Genomic DNA, 16,101 nt, shown 5'->3' with positions numbered 1-16,101 from the left:
TTGACATTGTCGTAATAACCTCTTTGAGATAGCTCAATGAAGTTTCTACAAGTTCTTGGAGCATGTTTGTAGTACAACTCGATAGTGAATGGACCCATGGAAGTTTCTAGTGTGACCTCAGGTGGTCCATCTTCTACACATGTTGACTGTACTCAATCCCAACGTGTTAAGATCCAGTCCACAAATGCATGGTTCTGCTAGAGTATAAGTTGACCAACAATGGATGACCTCTTAAGCTTATCAATAGTTTCTACACAATGTAGCACTTGTACTAAAATAAATAGCATAATACGACAAAAAAAATGGAAAAAATACAATTGGTAAAGTACACACTTTTATATAAAAAAAAAGAGAGAATGGGTTAGAGTAGTTAGTTAGGCAACTAAATTGATGCATATTTCATCGGAGTCATTGCTTGAAAAATTGTCCCTATGTAACATTTTAGAAAGACATGTAATAAAAGGATGAATCATAGTCCAGATTGCACAAAGTCTGTATAAATAATTGAAGATCAATTTCATCAAATTGATACTAATCAAAGCAAAGGAAGGACTCAAAGACACCATAGTGCTAACCCACAATGATCGCAAATCAAGAAGAGAGAAAGCACAAGTGCTAGTATTCAACACAAACTAATTAGCCCATCTCTCATTTCTCTCTACCTTACTCTTTCTTTCCTTAAGTTTCTAGTTCCAACCAAACCTCAGTAAAAGGCCACTGATTTCTTGTGTTTTTTCTACTAATTTTGTTCCTAATTAAACATACATTTATGTCTCTTTTACTTCTTGTCGTTCTTATCTTTCCCCTGTCTAGCCATTTAGGTAACTTCTCTTAGCATATTTCTTTCTCCGTGAGTGCTACATCAAATTATGGCAGAGTGGAAGAAAAATATTCGCATTCAGCCCACAAACCACAAAAATAATAAAAATCACATGAATCGCAAACCAATACGCACCCAAAAAAATATATTAAAATGTCAGCCCAAAAGTTATGTGCAATGTAGGAACAAAAATACCTAAATCTATCTCAGACACCAGGTTCCCCGAAAAATCGTGGTGCAAACATAAAGGCTTATGTTTCTTCTAGAACATCACTACGATACCAAAAGCAATGGATAGAGGTGACAAATTGCCACGATGATTTAATCTTCGATGTACAATCCAAGGACTTCCCTGATGTAACTCTCCTTTCCTCCATTAGAACTGAAATTGTTCGGTAAAGGGAATAATGAAATTCCTACTTAATTAGAACAACAAAAAATATAAAAAGGATCAATCATGGAAACGCGTACATTGAAAAAAAAAAAACAGTTTTCACATTTATAGTTATGTACTATCTTGAAACTCATTAGAATTTAGAAAGAGCTATGTACCAAAGAAATTCTGAAATTTGGATGAAAATAAAACAAAATCACAATAATTATATCAAATCCCATAATATTGAACTACTTAAATTTAGGGAATACTTTCGCAATTCGTACCTTTTGAAGACCTTTCATGAGATGGTTACAGCAAGTAACTTTTTGGAAATCAAGAACAGATGGAATATCTCACTAAACATGGGAGTGATTGTGTATAGGCTTATATTTATAGTGGGAGAGTTAAGAGACTCCATTAGAGGCATTTTCGGTTTTCAAGTCAATAAAGAAGAAGTGAATAGAGATTAGAGAGGGAGTTACGGCAAAGAGAGTTTAATTGCCCAAGAAGTTCGCGGGTCTTTAAAATTGGGCGTCGGGGTTTCTTTTCTAAAATACATGTTTTACTCTTATCCAAGCCCAAGCCCAAGCCCAAGCCGTTCATCTCACTTGAATCCTCCATCATATCTTAGGCCTAAATCCTAATACAATCTTGGCCACCCATTTTTGGAGAAGGCAGTGGGAGAGATGAACAATTTTGGGGCTTTAAACTTGACCTCACCAACTGACCATAGTAATTAGATGGAAAGCATTAAGGGTTCAAAATATATTGTTTGAGAGAAAACTTTTAGATTTCAAAAGCCATTCAATTCATCCACCCAAAAAAATTCCATTGTATTATGGTGGAAATGGACGTTTCAAAATTTCTTAAATGGTGTAGAAATTTAAATATAACTATTAATACAGCTGTATTTTTTTAGTAATTGATTAACTTTTTTTAATACAATCCTTAAAAGCACTTAATAAATGTCATTAATACTTTTAAATGACATTGAATAGGAGTTTCAAAATGTTCTAGATCGTACATCTGCCCCAATCTAACTCAGATCCCCACGCGATCCCGACCTCTCTTTGTCTTGCCATTGTGTTTTATTATAATAGATATCTCTACTCTCTTCAATTGAGGAAGCGTTTTTAGAGTGTCCACATGTCATGACTAATTAAGAAAAAGTAGGAGATAAAATAGGAAACAAATATTTATCTTTATCCTTACATATATATTATAGCTATATCCTCACCAATCTATTTTTTGGGTGTCCATGTGTTATGACTAATTAAGAAAAAGTAGGAGATAAAATAGAAAACAAATATTTATCTTTATCCTTAGATATATATTATAGTTATATCCTCACCAATCTATTTTTTTGGAACACTTGCAGAGACTCCAATTTTTTCTAAATTCTATTACTAATTATAAAAAAGTAGGATATAAATAAGGAAATAATCACATATAGAGTTTCACAGAATCTCTAACTTTTTCTAAACACTATAGCTAATTATGAAAAAACAACCCCATCTAGAGTTTCATAGAGTCTCCAACTTTTCCTAAACAATATAGCTAATTATGAAAAAAAAATCGGAGACAAAAAACTAAATTGCTAAAAACAATAGTTTCCATTAAATATGATTTTTTTAAAACCCTTTCGATTTGATGTGTCATCCACTGTGTGATTTAGACATTTATCCATAGTTAAGGATTTCAAAAATCATAATTCTGACAACAATAATTACGACATATTCCAATTCCTTAGATATATATATTATAGTTATACCCTCACCAATCTATTTTTTTGAACACTCGGAGAGACTCCAGTTTTTTCTAAACTCTATTACTAATTATAAAAAAAATATGATATAAATAAGGAAACAATCTCATTTAGAGTTTCACAGAGTCTCTAACTTTTCCTAAACACTATAGCTAAATACGAAAAAACAATCTTATCTAGAGTTTCACAAAGTCTCCAACTTTTCCTAAACAATATAACTAATTACGGAAAAAAAAATATCATACAAAAAACTAAATTGCTAAAAACAATAGTTTCTACCGAAAACGATTTTCCTAAAACCCTTTAGATTTGATGCGTCATCCACTGTGAGATTTAGACATTTATTCATAGTTAAGGATTCCAAAAATCACAATTCTAAACCATAATAATTATGACATATTCCAATTAAATTTATGAATTTATAATTTTTCAACACTATAATATAAATTTTCAACTCTATAATATCATATATTTGGCGGAATAACGAGATTCAGTTAAAGTGGACATTGGATTTAAATAACTTATATACCAAACCAAAACAAATTACATGTGGAAAATTAAATTATACAAAAAATAATATCACAAAATATATAATAGAAAATGAAAAAAAAAATAACGGCAAAACAATAATGACAAATATTTTAAAATATATATAATACTGAATGAAACTAACGTCAAAGAACAATTAATGGGGAACCGAAAACCGGATGCAAATGCATCGAACTAACATCAAATAATATTTAACAGAAAATCGAAAACTGGATGCAAATACAAGCATTAAACTAATCTTAAAAAGTAATTAATAAAAAATCAGAATGTGGATACAACTGTATTAAACTAATCTCAAAGAATAATTAACAGGAAATCAAAACTTGGATGCAAATACATCGAACTAACATAAAAAAATAATTATCGGGAAATCGGAAATTGGATGCAAAATGCATTGAACTAACCCTCAAATATTTAATTAATGGGAAATCAAAAATTGGATGCAACTCCATTGAACTAACCTCAAAGAAAAATTAATTGTAAATTGGAAACATGATGCAAATGCATGGAACTAACCTTAAAGAATAATTAACGGGAAATCGGAAACCAGATGCAACTGTACTGAACTAATCTCAAAAAATAAACTGGATGCAAATACATTGAACTAATCTCAATAAATAATTAACGGGAAATCGGAAACTGGATGCAAATTCATTGAACTAACCTCAAACAATAGTTAACGAGAAATCGAAAACTAGATGCAAATGCAACCTTATCAAATAATAAACGAGAAATCGGAAATCGGAAACTGGATGCAAATGCATTAAACTAATCTCACATAATAATTAATGAAAAATCAGAACCGGATGCAAATGCATTGGGTGACCTCAAAAAATAATTAACAAGAAATTGGAAATTGGATGCAAATGTATTGAACTAACTAATTAACGAAAAATCGAAATCGGATGCAACCGTGCAAACCAACCTCAAAATATAAATAACAGAAAATCAGAAATTGGATGCAACTGCATTGAACCAACCTCAAAATATAAATAACAGAAAATCAGAAATTAAATGCAAATGCATTGAACTAATCTCAAAACATAGTTGGGTTATATGTTGTGGGAATGTCTCTATAAGTACAGTTTTGTATTTAAAATGGTGTTTATCTTATATCTTTCCGTATGATTGAGAACTCCTTACTATTCAAGTAGCTTCAATATATATGAACTTTGCCTTATTAGGCAATCTCACAAAACTTCAATCAAACTTCTATTATTAAACAACAAAATGAAGTTGAATTGAAGGGTTTTATCAAAGACGAGTTTTTTTTTTTTTTTTTTGGAGAATGAGGTTTTCACATTATAAGAAATTTGGATGAGTGATCAATATAATATTAATATATAATAGTTCTACATATTTGCAAATATTTTTCAGAATAATTAATATAACAACACTCATTCCTAGATAATATTTGAAGATTCTACATAGTGAGTAATGCATATAATTTAAATAATAATTGACGGGAAATTGAGAACTGGATAATCTTCGATGATCCCACATAATAAATCAAGCATAATTTATTTTTTATGTCATGTTTGCAAGGACACTACCGATGGATCAGTAGAAGTTGGTATTACACACCACATTGGATAATTAAAAGAAAATTGAAAACTTTATGCAAATGCAATAAACTAAACTCAAAAAGTAATTAACCAAAAATCGGAAACTGGATGCAATTGCATTAAACTAACGTCAGAGAATAACTAACAGGAAATTAGAAATTGGATGCAAATCCTTAAAAAATATTTAACGGGAAATTGGAAATAGTATGCAAATACATCAAACAAACCTCAAATAATAACTAATGGGAAACTGAAACTAGATACAAATGCATTGAACTAAACTCAAAAAATAATTAACAAAAAATCAAAAACCAAATGCAACTGTATTGAACTAACCTCATAGAATAATTTGTGAGAAATCATAAACTAAATGCAAATGCATTGAAATAACCTCAAAGAATAGTTAACAGGAAATCAGAAACCGGATGTAATTGCACCGAACTTACCTCAAAATATAAATAATCAGAAACTAGATGCAGATGTATTAAACTAACCTTAAAGAGTTATTAACGGGAAATCGGAAACTGGATGCAAATGCAATGAACTAATCTCAAAGACTAACTAACAAAATATTGAAAAATGGATGAAACTGCACTGAACTAACCTAAATGAATAATTAACATGAAATTATAAATTTGATGTAATTGCAATGAACTAAACTCAAAAAATAATTAACGGGAGATCAAAAACTTGATGCAAAAACATTGAACTAACCTCAAAGAACAATTAATATAAAAACGAAAATTGGATGCAACTGCATTGAACTAACTCAAAGAATAATTAACTGAAAATCAGAAACTGGATGCAGCTGCATTAAACTAAAATAAGAGATTAACTAACAGGAAATCATAAATTATATGCAAATGTATTGAAATAACCTCAAAGAATAGTTAACTGGAAATTGAAAGCCGGATGTAACTGTATCACACTGACCTCAAAGTATAAATAACTAGAAATTATAAACTATCGAACTAACCTAGAAAAATAATTAATGGGAAATCATAAATTGGATGCATATGTATTGAACTAACCTCAAAGAGTAATTAACAGGAGATTGAAACCTGGATACAAATGCAATGAACTAATCTCAAAGACTAATTAACGAAATATCGAAAACTGGATGCAACTGTACTGAATTAACCTTAATGAATAACAAATGGGAAATCATAAAGTGGATGCAATTGCATTGAACTAACCTCAAATAATAATTAACAGGAAATTGAAAACTTGATGCAATTATTGCATTGAATTATATTCAAAGAATAATTAATGATAAATTGGAAACTGGATGCAACGTACTACATTGAACTAACCTTAAAGAATAATTAATGGAAAATCAGAAACTTGATGCAAATGCATTGAACTAATAACCCTAAAATATGTTTGTATTATATGTAGGGGGAATAAATGTCTTGAAAAATATAGTTTTGTATTTTAAGTAGTGTTTATCATAATTTTTTTTATTATGATTGGGAATGTCTTGTTATTCAAGTAGCTTCAATATTATTTTCGCCATATTTAACATTCTCACAAAACTTCAATCAAACTTATTAACCCTAACAACAAAAAGAAGTTGATGGGTTTTATCAAGGTTTGGTGCTTCCTTTTTATAGAGAGTGGTGCAAGAAATTTGAATGAGTGATTAATATAATTTTCATATCGATCTCATAACTATGCATAGCTAATTATGCATATATACATAATTGCTAATTTTTTTTAGAATAATTTAATATAAAGGCACCCGTTTGTAGGACGGGTTCGAAAGCTAGTTTGCATTATTTCTAAGCTTAAATACGTTAGATATATTTATATAGGGTTAACGAATATTACCCCCGATGAGCCAATTAGGATCCCCCTGATTGGAAATTAGGGTCTCCCCCCTAAATACACACACAAAAAAACACGGTCAGCCCTAATTGGCTCATCTAGTGTGTGTGTGTGTGTGTGTGTGAACCATTTATATATCAATTTCATATATCTAACAATTGCTATTAGTTCTAAAGAAACGGATTAGTTATTAACAACATTGAATTTAGACTATTGTGTATTTGCATAGGAATTAATGAAAATAACAAGGCACACTGATAACCATCCGTAAGGGTATTTGCATGGATTCAAGCACAAATGCAATAGTGAGATATGATTTGTACCACTAAAATTAGCATCTTTTTGCATATATTGTCATTAGCTTTTCATTTATTACGAATTCGATTCTCTTGGTAAATTCATAAAATTATATTGTTATATGCTATAAGTTTTCATTGATTCAGATGTGTTTCGTTTTCTCTTTAAGTTTGTCATTGGCACCATGAACACTATGTCACTGTCCTAAAATACTATTTTTCCTTTGATATTTATGTTTTTTCCCTTTTGATTGGTTTGTCATTGGTGCTATGAACATTATGAAATTTGTGTGCAACCGTGTAGGAAATATGGTCTGAAAGGAAAATGAAAGACAGAATAATTAATCCTTAACATCTAGCCAACACTATAATTCAGGCGAGACTTGCAACAGTTCATTCAGAATTGACTCCTAAAGAGTAGTTAACACCGACAACAAGATGGATAAGCTACAATGGTATTGTACAATAATCTGGTAGCAAAAACATGCTTACACATCAATTTTATTTTTATTTTTTTTCCAATAAACGCTTACACATCAACTAGATACACCATGTAATTGTTGTGCATAATTTTAGAGAGTCCAACAAGCTACAAATCATTCATATATCTTTACAATTTACTTTCTCATTTTAATTTCCATTCATTATTTTTTTTTTCATCTAATATATGCTTACTCTATTTACTTACCAAAGTCATTTGTGAATGTATAATTTTTTTTAAGGTGAATAGTGAACCGGTGCAGCAAAGATTATGTAATAATTTACTTCATATTTTGTAATAGTGGAGCAACTGGTGGTAAATATGTGTCTACCACAAGGGTTCAAAATAATATAATACAAAATTATTCAATTTAGAAAAAAATTGAATGTTAAAATTGACGTGTTTGATAGGAATATATTGAGTATATTAACTTTGTTTTTCTAACAACAATGCATACCAAGAAATGTAAAGACACCTTGCTAGTAACTTAATAAAATAAAAGCATCAAAAAAAGAAAAAGAAAAAACGAAGCTAACGTCATAGTTTGTTGTTGTTAAGGTGGACACGTGGCATCATTTCTAATAACAATTGTAGAGATGTCATCTTTATACCCGGTTATAAAGGAGCCGGACTCCTGAGCACAAATAGGGGACGAGTCCGGCTATGCAATAACTGTTAAATTCCATGTTAGTGGTGATACTAGGAGAGTTGTGACATTGATATATTGAGAGAGAGGTAAACTTGCAAATTATAGCTTGAATGACATAAAGAAAAGATAAGAATACAGCTCCCCCTTTCGCAAAGAACTGCCTTTAGTTGAAGAACTCAAACAACTGTTGAGACGAGATGTTCTGGAAAGTGAAACTGTCGGTGTACACAATGGCCTAACCTGAATACTGAAGTTGTACCACAGGTACAAACTGGAAACAAAACACCTGTGAGATGATTGCAACCTGAGAGATGAATCTGAATAGTGCAGTGATGATGTGACTGCAACCTGAGAGATTAATATTGAATAGTGCAGTGATAATGTGACTGCAACCTGAGAGATGAATATAAAGCTCGTGCTTTTCAACCAAAGAGCTCAACAAGAGATAGTAAAAGTCAATGAAACACCTGAGTACCGGGCACCACTGCGACATAAAAGGAATCAAAACTTGAAAAGCGGCTGAACCATCAACGACAGCAGCATATGAGAAGCTCCTCAATAAGAAGGATAAAATAGAAAGCCGGTGAAACACCATAGAACTCATAACCATGACATGATAGGGAGTCAAACCCTTATAAAGGATAGAACTTATCAACCAACCAATAATCAGGAATTCTATCCAAATCATATTAGTTGAGACGAGGAGAAACTTCTGAAGAATATGAAAAACTGGACCAGATATGTTTAGGCAAGGGCGCGGGCGTGGGCGCGCCTTGAGCAAGACTAAATCGAGCGCATGCGCCCCATGCAACAAAACTGAACAGTTAGTGCGAGATACAGAGAGGAGGGCGCAAGTGCGCCTTGACGAAGGCAATCTTGAGTGTGGGCGCCCCTATAGCGAGTGCGTGATACAGAGAGAAGGGCGCGGGTGCGCCTTGATGAAGGCAATCTTGAGCGTGGGCATGCCTATAGTAAGTGTATGATACAGAGAGAAAGCGCCGAAAGCCGCTTTGACGAAAGGCAATCTTGAGCTGGGTGTGCCTATAGCAAGATTTTAAAACAAAACTGCGGAGATACTGAGAGGTTATGCCTTCTAAAAAAAAAAAAAAACTTACTTGAAGAGAACGTGCACCTCATTATCAATACTGAGACAGAGAGATGCATGGCGGAAGACAGAGATTGCGGATGCGAAACAATACTTAGAAACTAATACTGAGAACTGATAATAATATGAAACTAGAACCTTGAACAGTGTCATGAACAGTAATGATGAACAGTGCCATGAACATGACAATTAATAGTACCGGTGAACAGTACCACGAACAGAATTAATCCATCCAGAGAAAGATTGAAACTTGAATCGAGGTAGAAGAACTTCTTCTTGTAAGAAAGATTGAAACTTGACTTGAATTGAATACTAAAAATTGAAAAAGAATTGATTTTGATTTTTCTTGGAGATTGATTTTGAGAGATTCCTCTCCTAACATACCACTAAACTTTGATTTGATTTGAACCTGACGTTCTGATACCATGTTAAATTCTATGTTAGTGGTGATGTTAGGAAAGTTGTCGTATTGATATATTGAGATAAACCAAGAAGAAGAACAATGGAGAATAATATAAATTGATTGATTCAGAGAGAGAGAGAGAGATTGATTAGTGTTAGAGTGATTGTGGGCTATGAGAGTTACATATTTATACTAACCTATCTTGGGTATGAAGTAACCCAAATCATGATAATGGAAACTACTAAATATAGATGTCCACACTTATAGAAACGTGGGACTTTACATATATGACATATTCTAATACTGACATATTCTAATAATAACCGTAACTGTGACAAAATGCAATCCACGTGTCTATAATATTAACTAGTTAACGAGCCCGTTAACACTCCATCCCTTTCCCCTATTTTCTTTTACGAAACAAAATACCCAAAGCTCTTCGTCTTCTTCTCTCCTTCCTGGTCTCCATCACAAACAACATACACCTTACATTAAAATTTTTATTTAAGTAAATTTTTTTGAAATATTACTAAAGAGCTTAATTATTTTTTTTTTTTTTTTTTTTTTTTTACAGTAATGAAAACTATTTGAAGAAGAAAATTCTACAATGAACCCAATTCGATTTGGGATTGAGATATGTTTGATAAGACTCAACTCAAAGTTAAATCTAAATTAGAGTAAGAAGTTGTCCATGATATTAACAGACTAACAAATTCTAATAGATTGTCTACTTGATTTTGAGGTATGAAATTATGATGGTAAATTGTCAATAAGACAAGCATATAAACTCAAAACTGAAAATGGAATAACTTAGTATTTACATTTTTGGTGAATAATTGTTTTGTTTGAGGAATTTATACTATATGATAGCCTGGTCTTTAGGAGGCACACTTCTCAACCGAACAGTGTATTTCTAATCTCTCTATTTTAAGATTTTAGAACCACCTCCCTTAATTATTATAATAAGCTCCCTTCTTTTTAAACAATTTATAAAAACTCCTTCACTTTACTGAAATTAGAATTATCTTCATATTATTTAAAATAATTTAAAAACCCTCCTTCACATTATTGAAATTATATTCAACCCCTCCTAATGTTTTTATATTATTTTTTAGATTAGAACTAGAATTCAAAAAATTGAACTAGAATTCAAAAAATTGAACTATCGGAAAGATGTTAAAGCGACAGGTTTAAAGACTTGAAAAAACACTGATGTGTAGCATGGTTCGCATACTTGTAAAACCAAAGGGGCAATATCATATATAAAGGTTGGGTGGAAGGAAATGGTGAAGAGCGTGGGGGCTGACTGGGATAAAGATCAGTGTTGGGGTCCCGGGGGTGTTTAGGTCCGGGCTCGCGATCTGATGTAGCGGCAACATGCTCAGTTCGTTCTATGAATGCGGTGGCCACTTTTTTCCATGATGTACTTATCCATTTTCTTATAAAGATCGCTCAAAGTGGTTGGGTCGCCTTGTAGCAAAGAATGACTGAGTGGAGAAGTGGGGGTTAGGCCATTCCTTAAGGCAATAATGATGACCGACTCAGGAGCAAAGTGGTCAAGTGACAGAATGGCTTTCTTGACGCGTTGGAGGTAAGATTCAAGTGGTTTGTAAGGTCGCTGTTGGGTTTTGAAGATGGTGGCCATGGTGGGTTATTTGGCACGATTATGATAAAATTCCTGGGCAAACAGGTGTTTGAAGGTAGAGAATCTAGCAATGGAGGTGGCGGGTAGGTTGAAGAACCATTTAAGGGTTGGACCCTTAAAGGTAGAGTGAAAAAGACGACATAGTAATCCGTCTAGGTGAGTGTACATCGTCAAATATTGGAGGAAACTCTTTATGTGCTCAAAAGGGCAGGTGGAGCCATTGTACATCGTGAACTTGGGCTGTTGGAAGTGTAAGAGGGCGGCGGTCTCTTGGATCTCTTTGGTGCAGTGAGGGGAGAATCATCGAATTTTTGGAGGGTGTGCAGGACACCATGAGACATATCTTTGCTTCCATGCTGATTAGTGACGGTGGGGAAACGTGGTGCGATGGCTAAAGTGACAGCTTCAACTTGATTGTCTGCTTCATAACCGTTAGCATGTGGATCGGGGTGAATAGTCTTAAAGGCATCGTATTGTTCATGTAGTAATCGTAACTGATCGGCAAGTTCGGTTGTGGTAGGGGGAGGTGTTTCATCTTCTATCGAAAAAAGTGGGGAGAGGCTTGGATTATTGTTGGGGGTAGAGTTGAGTGAGTTGTGGGATTCTAAAGGAATCAAACATTGATGGAGCCAAATATAAATGTCTAAATTTACATCAAGGATTAAGACTTAGTTCTTAAGTTGGGATAATAAGGAGGGGATGGTTTTGTTAAGTGTTAATGGCTGCTCTTCATGAGTAAGAAGATGGCTACGTATCCAGCACCGTGTTAGTGAAACTGGAATTAAGCCACACGTAGCTCTGAAGGGTGGCTTTTATAGTTATTGAGAGTGAGCATCGGGTGTGATACGTGTACTGATGAGTACAGATGTGCGGTCGAGATGGATGATATGTGCCTATGAGAGGCACGTAGATAGCAGCTATAGGTCTATCTGAAGTGACATAGAATGTAATGATGGTGTTCTCCGTAATGATGGTGCATGATTGTAATGGTGCACGTATTACAGTGGAAAAATGGCTTAAAGATAAGGTGATAATGATGACAGTAGTAGGTGATGATGTCACAAGATGAAGTCGAGTGACGAGTCACTAATCTGCTGAGTATATGAGTGCTCCGATGTAACGATTGCGATGAGCGTTCGTATGTCTAGGGGTCGCATTATGTTGAGACATAACTGATGGGATGTCCCTTACAAGTTGCATTCGACAAATTCTATGCAATAGTAATTTTGCATTGTCAAATTGCTACACATGCAAAAAAATTAAATTTGTACTAGTCAAATTGCTATACTAAAATAATTTATATAGTCAAATTGATATGCAAAAATAAATTACATAGCAAAAATAACATCAAAAGAGCACCAAGTTCATATGAAAAGTAGGAAAAATGTGTCAAATAGAGAATAATAGCATACAAATCAACCCCACCATTTGAAGAAGATAAAGTTGCACAATTAATTCTCTTTTAATACACATGAAGTTGATACAACCTGAAACAATAAAATTATTTGCTGGCGGCATAATAATAAGGAGGTTATATTATACAACCTGAAAAGGAGGGGTTTTAGGGTTTACATATAACTGGATTTGAACCAAGGAGCTCAGACCCGCCAATCCTTGGATTTTGTAATACCCTTACCTACATACCTACAAACTGCATGAACTCGGAATCTTCTCCTAAAGCCGTCAACGTTTTAGGGGAAACACAAGCTTCAATTTCCATACTTCCTTTAGCTACACCTGGGAAAACAGTCATTTTCCCGTCAAACTTATTACCACACCCACTCCGCACCCCTATAGGGCACCCCCATCCAAAATCGTTCCCATACATGTTAAACCTTGGTGAACTCCCCGTAATTAAAAGAGGCTTATCAGTAGGCAAACCATCCAAATAAAATTTTGGTTCTTTCACCCAATTATCCCAACGGTCGCGAATCATTGCATCATTATGCAAATTGACCCCTCGGTTTAACAACTCAGCTCCAAATCCGAGTCCCTGGTTCACCAACTCAGTAGCCTTTGCACTCGCCAAACCCGAGCCAGTTGCGCTACCAAAGTAGTCTTCGTGTAATGGAGGGTTTAACCGGGCTCGGTTCCCTGTTAACACCATATAAATTACTTCCACATCAGAGTCAACTTTCCTCGCACGTGTGACAGCTCGCCAAACGTGTGCTAATACTGCTTGTAAAGAAGATATTATTATGTTGTTGTTTGTTATATCGAGGTTTGCTTTTGCTTTGAGTTTTGCTATATTTTGGGGTGAGAAATAAAAAACTCGTTGTTCCAGTGCGGGCATGTGTGATCTAGTGAGTTTTTCAGATCTCGGCACAGGAATTCGAATGGGTAAATTATGAAAGCAACGGTTGAAATTAGGCGGACGAGAAATCTGATGGGCTGAGCGATTTCTACTAATTTCAGACCATGAGTTTATAAAATGCCAAAAAGACGAACCGTCAACGACAGAATGATTCATGGTGCACCCAAGAAAAATACCATCGGTTAACTCAGTGACTTGAACCGAAAGTAACGGTCGAGATTGACCATCGAAATTAATTGTATCGTTGAGACGAAAAAAATCGTCAACAATATGGGGTACATAAAGTGGGTCCAGAATGTCGGCTACTGTGAGATCAACAGTAGCGTGGACGAACTCAGCTCCAGCATCGTTGCATAGGATAAAAACTGAGATGGTATTGTCATCATGTGTTTCAGTAGCTAAACGACCTGCGAGAGGGAAAAAATGATCGAGTGTGCAAGATAGAGAAGTTTTCAGTTGAGTGATCCACGTGTCATCATTGGGTTTGTGGAAGAGAAGGCCTTTTTGAATGGTGTTGAGAGCGAGATGGCTCAGCTCCCATGGTGTTAAATCAAGACGCTGAATTGACTCGGTATGAGTCGCTGGACGAATGGACGAAGTGGAAATGAACCGAACTTTGGTATTTGCAGAACTCATTTTCGCTCTCTCTGTCTCTGTGTGTCTTCATTCCGAAGCTTAAATAGTATTTGGGGGTGGTGGTGGTGTAAATTGATAAATATTGTTGATTGTTGCTCGTGTGACTGTGTGGGGGTAGCCTCTCCGAATCAATCTCTTTTTAAATTGTCAAAAAAAATGAGGGCCTGGGTTCACTGTCCTGCTATCTTGTCAAAAGAAAGTTGATTAGAAAAAAAAAATGATAAAAAAAAAAAAAAACTTGGGTGGTATATATGTATATCTATTATAATTAAACAAAATGGATACACAAAGAGTGGTCGGGATCGCGTGGGAATCTGAGTTAGATGTGTGTGGGGATTTGTATAAAGAGGGTTTTTAAATACAAATTCAATGCATATATTAGATGCCTAATGTAATCAATATTTCAATTAATTAAAAATAATTTGTGTTCAATGCATACATTGGTTATACATTGGATTCCTAACCGTAATTAATATTTTAATTAATAAAAATTTAATAGAGAAAAAATATTTTGTGTTCAATTCATACATTGAACGTTTTTTGACACCTATGGGGTAATGTGGACATTTGAAAGGTCTCATAAATAACATTTAAAGTGTTTACTTAACACATTAAATACACTTTTGACAAGTCTTCATCTATATTATGTATGATTTTGAAATATATTAAACCCCAAGATGTAAGCTTGGAATACGCTCCAGTATTAACCAAATTAAGATTGGCAGTTTGTAACCATGGTGTGTAAAGTCTACTAAATTAGACCGCTGCCAATCTAATTTGTAAAGTCTACTAATATGAATTTTTATTTAAGAGATTCTAAGATAACCACTACGACTTTATTACACATGTTCACATGATGTTCATATGGATTATGGATTCTACTTAATCATTCCTTGTAATACGCATCAACAGGGTACTCACATCCATGTAGTGATGCTTAAACCGAAACTGAAAAAAAACTAAGGCCTTACATCTCCCTCAACCACAAAGGCCTTCCACCTTCATCTCCTTAGTTAAATTTATGCGTAACAACTCCACTAAAATTTAAACAAATCATGGAGCTCTTCTCCTTCTTCAAGCACTATAAATATGTTTCTATCCCTTGCATGGGCTTCTTTTATTAAAACACTTAATGATTTGAGAAGGGTGTGATTGAGTCTTCACACATTATTTATTGGATACAGATTGATTAAACTCATATTTAAATGTTACAGAGGGTAAACGCACAACAGATGAGAAGGTGCACGTTGTGTATGGGGGTTCAGTATTAGTGAAACGGTTGGGTTCATAACAATTGGGTTTTTAATTAAAGCTTTCATTCAGTTCATTCTAATTCAATCCCCTCCAAAAATTGGAAAACACTTCCAATGCTTAAAACCTTAAAAAACGCATGACCTCTACAAACCCCAATATCCTCTCTCTTCTTTACTACCTTATTACATAACTTCTCTCTGAAGTCCAAACCCCTCTTGCACTCACGTCCAATGTAGTTGATATTACGAAGAAGACAAATCGAAAGGCTAAAGCCAACATTAGCAATCCCATGCATATGTAGCTTCAATTTTTATAACAATAGGTGAGTTAGTTACTCTCTTCTTTTTACCATATATGCATGCATGCCATCTTTAACTGTCAAATTTCTAGATCTGGGAATCTAAATCTATTATAAT

At 33.8% G+C, this 16,101-nt stretch overlaps 1 pseudogene across 1 annotated transcript; it reads right to left on the bottom strand.

The window, feature by feature from the left end:
• Positions 1 to 12,927: 12,927 nt before the first annotated feature.
• On the bottom strand, positions 12,928 to 14,700 carry LOC147501446 (putative acetyltransferase At3g50280 pseudogene; annotated as a pseudogene). Its single transcript, XR_015219815.1, has one exon. The product of XR_015219815.1 is annotated as a putative acetyltransferase At3g50280 pseudogene (transcript).
• Positions 14,701 to 16,101: the final 1,401 nt, after the last annotated feature.

Source organism: Coptis chinensis, chromosome 4, assembly GCF_015680905.1.
Source record: "Coptis chinensis isolate HL-2020 chromosome 4, ASM1568090v1, whole genome shotgun sequence".
In the NCBI taxonomy this organism is placed as follows: Eukaryota; Viridiplantae; Streptophyta; class Magnoliopsida; order Ranunculales; family Ranunculaceae; genus Coptis; species Coptis chinensis.
The sequence above is the reverse complement of the archived record's forward strand: the minus strand, read 5'-3'. Positions and strand labels throughout refer to the sequence as shown.